Here is a 4,330-nt window from a genome sequence, read left to right on the forward strand (position 1 = left end):
CACTTTTCTCATTGTTGGCATACAGAAAAGCCATTGGTTTTGGGGGGTTAATTTCATACCCTGCTACTTTGCCAAAGTTTTGAATCAGCTTGAGTAATTTGGGAGTGGAGTCTATGGGATTCTTTAAATACAACATCATGTCATCTGCGAAGAGGGAGAGTTTTATTTCTTCTTTCCCTAATTGTTCCCCTTAATGTTTTCATCTTGTCTTATTGCTGTAGCTAGGCATTCTAATACTAGATTGAAGAGAAGTGGAGAGAGTGGACATCTTTGTCTTGTTCCTGAGTTAAGAGAAAATGGCTTAATTTTTCACCATTAAATATAATGCTGTCATATACAGCCTTTATTGTATTGAGGAATGTTCCATGGATTCCTATTTTTTCCAAAACCTTCATCATAAAAGGGTGTTGGATCTTGTCGAAAACTTTTTCTGCATCTATTGTGATGACCATGTGGTTCTTATCCTTGCTCCTGTTGATGTGATGAATAATATTAATTGATTGGCGTATATTGAACCAGCTTTGCATCCCTGAAATGAATCCTGTTTTATCGTGGTGTATGATTTTTTGGATGAATTGTTGAAGTTTATTGGCCAAAACTTTGTTGAGAAGGTTTGCATCAATGTTCATCAAAGAAATGAGTCTATAGTTCTCTTTCTTTGATGAGTCCCTGCCTGGTTTTGGAATGAGGGTTATGATGGCTTCATAGAATGTGCTTGGTAGTGGACTTTCTCTTTCAATTTCATTGAAGAGTTGGAGGAGTGTTGGTGCGAGCTCTGCTTTGAAGGCCTTGTAGAATTCCTTCTGTAAATCCATCTGGTCCTGGACTTTTCTTAGCTGGGAGGTCTCTTATTGCTGTTTCTATTTCAATTCTTGATATGGGCCTTTTAAGGTGGTTTAAATCATCTTGGCTTAGTTTTGGCATGTAAACATTTGCTAGGAAAAGGTCCATTTCTGTCAAGTTCTCAAACTTATTAGCATAAAGTTTTGAGAAGTATTCCTTTATAATGTTCTGAATCTTGGTTGTTTCCGTGGTGATGTTTCCATTCTCTTCTCTGAGTTTATTTATTTGGGTGTGTTCTCTTCTTTTTCTGATAAGATTTGCTAAGGGTCTGTCTATTTTGTTAATTTTTTTGAAGAACCAACTCTTTGTTTTGTTGATCCTTTCTATAGTTTTTTTGGATTCTAATTCATTTATTTCTGATTTATTTGTAATTATTTCTTTCCGTCTACTGGATTGGGGATTGTCTTGCTGCTCTTTTTCCAGGAGGTTTAGATGTGTCATTAAACTGTTGTTTTCATATCTCTCCAATTTGTTGATGTAGGAGCTCAGAGCTATATAAACTTGCCTCTGAGTACTGCCTTGGCTGTGTCCCACAGGAGCTGGTAATTTGTGTGCTCATTTTTGTTGAATAGCATGAACATTTGAATTTCCTTTCTAATCTCTTCCATGACCCAATCGTGATTCAGCAGTGTGTTGTTCAGCCTCCATGTGATACCGGACTTTCTTTGGTGGCTTTTGGTGTTGAGTTCTAATTTTATTCACTTGTGGTAAGAGAGAATGCAAGATATAACTTTTATTTTTCTGAATTTGGACAAGTTTCCTTTGTGGCATAAAATGTGGTCTATTTTTAGAAAATGTTCCATGTGCTGCTGAGAAAAACGTGTATTCTGATGCTGCTGGGTGAAATGTTCGGTAGATGTCTGTTAAGTCTAGTTGATCTATGCAGCTGTTTAGATCTGCTGTTTCTTTGTTTAGTTTTTGCCGAGTTGATCTATCTAGTGGGGAAAGCGGTGTGTTAAAATCCCCAACAATTAATGTCTTTGGATCTATGTGGGATTTGAGGGAAAGTAGTGTTTCTTGGATAAATTTGGCTTCTTCATTGTTTGGGGAATAGATATTTAGAATTGTAATATCCTCCTGAAGGAGAGATCCTTTAATTATTATGTAGCACCTTCTTTATCTCTTCTCACAAATTTTAATTTGAAGTCTATTTTATATTATATTAGGATTGTAACTCCTGCCTGTTTATGGGGGCCATTTGTTTAGTAGATTTTGGTCCAGCCTTTAATATTGAAAATGTGTTTGTTTTTATGGGCAAGATGTGAGTCCTGAAGGCAGCAGATAGAAGGATCTTCTTTTTTAATCCAACTAGACAGTCTATATCGCTTAATTGCAGAGTTAAGTCCGTTAATGTTGATAGATAGGACTGAGAGTTATTTGGGTTTTCCTGCCATGTTATCCACCTTCTATGGGATTGTGAAAACTGTGTTCTTCCTATGGTTCTTGGATTCTCAGTTTGGGTGCAGTTTCTTGGCCTTTATTGTGGTCTTGTAGGTTTTCTAAGTGTAGGATATCTTTAAGAATATTTTGGAGGGCTGGTTTGGTGGAGATGTATTGTTCCAATTTTTCTGTACTTTGGAAGGTTTTTATTTGGCCTTCAGTTATGAAGGAGAGTTTACCTGGGTAGAGTATTATTCGTTGATATTCGTTTGTTTTTAGGACATGACATACATCATTGGGATTAGCTTCTTGAGTTCCCTGTGTATACCAGAAGTTAACGCCTTGTCTGATATATTGCTGGGAAATATTTTTTTCCCAATTAGTTGGTTGTTTTTCTAGCTTGGTTTCGATAGATTTAGCTGTGCAGAAGCTTTATATTTTAAGGTAGTCCCATTTGTCGAGTCTCTCTCCAATTTGTTGTGACCCTGGGACTCTGTTCAGGAAGTTCCTTCCTATGCTTATTAGTTCAAGTGTCTCTCCTACTCTGTCCTGCAGTAGTTTCAGAGATTCAGGTTTATTGTTAAGGTCTTTAATCCATTTTGAGTTGATTTTGGTGCATGGTGATAGGCTGGGTTCCACTTTTATTTTTCTGCATGTGGCTAACCCAGTTGTGCCAACACCAGTGGTCGGAGAGGCTATGTTTTTTCCATTGTATATCTTTGGCTCCTTTGTAGAATATCAGCTGGCTGGACCCCTGTGGATTTATTTCTGGATCTTCTATTCTGTTCCATTGGTCTTCGGGTCTGTTTTTGTGCCAACACCATGCTGTCTTTGTTATTATAGCTCTGTAGTAGAGTTTGAAGTTCGGCATGGATATCCCTTCCATGTTGTCTTTATCCCCTAGAATTGTTTTGGCTATTCTAGGCCTTTTGATGTTCCATATGAATTTTTAGACTGTTTTCTATATTTCAGTGATGTAAGTCATTAGGATTTTAATAGAAATTGCATTGAATTTGTATATTAATTTTGGAAGTATTACCATCTTCAATATATTAAGTTGACCTATCCAAGAGCATGAGAGTTCTTTCCATTTCTTAGTGTCTTCTGCAATTTCTTTCTTTAACTTTTTATAGTTTTCATTAAATAGTTATTTTACATCTTTGGTTAGGTTAATTCCTAAATATTTTTATTTTGGGGGAGGTTATTGTGAATGGGGTTGCTCCCTTTATTTCCCTCTCTTTGTGTACATTGTCAGTGTACAGGATGGCAACTGATTTTTGTGGGTTTATTTTGTATCCTGCTATTTTGCCGAAGTGATTTATGATTTCTAAGAGTTTGGGGATGGAGTTTTTGGGATCGTGAAAGTGTAGTACCATGTCGTCTGCAAAAAGGGATAGTTTAACTTCTTCTTTCCCTATGCGGATCCCTTTAATGTCTTTTTCTTGCCTTATTGCCCTGGCTAAGGGTTCCAGGACTATATTGAAGAGGAATGGAGACAGTGGGCATCCTTGCCTTGTTCCTGATTTTAGGAGAATTGGTTGTAGCTTTTCCCCATTAAGTATAATATTGGCAATTGGTCTGTCATAAATGGCTTTTATTGTTTTAAGAAATGTTCCTTCTATTCCTATTTTCTCCAGAGCTTTTAGCATGAATGAATGTTGAATTTTATCAAAGGCCTTTTCTGCATCTGTGGCGATAATCATGTAATTCTTGACCTTGGCTCTGTTGATGTGTTGGATTACATTTATTGACTTACGTATGTTAAACCATCCCTGCATCACTGGGATGAAGCTTACCTGGTCATAGTGTATGATTTTGTTATGTGTTTCTGGATTCTGTTAGCTAGAATCTTGTTAAGGATCTTTGCATCTGTGTTCATCAAGGAAATTGGCCTGTAATTCTCCTTTTTGGTTGGGTCTTTGCCTGGTTTGGGCATGAGTGTGATATTGGCTTCGTAGAATGATTTTGGGATAGCTCCCTCCTTCTCTGTTTCTCTGAAGAGCTTGAGGAGTATGGGTACTAGTTCTTCTTTAAAGGTCTTATAGAATTCTGCTGTGAATCCATTTAGTCCTGGGCTTTTTTTGTTGGAAGACTTTTGATAGCTTTC

This window comes from Dipodomys ordii, unplaced genomic scaffold (genome assembly GCF_000151885.1).
Source record: "Dipodomys ordii isolate 6190 unplaced genomic scaffold, Dord_2.0 Scaffold203, whole genome shotgun sequence".
Lineage (NCBI taxonomy): Eukaryota > Metazoa > Chordata > Mammalia > Rodentia > Heteromyidae > Dipodomys > Dipodomys ordii.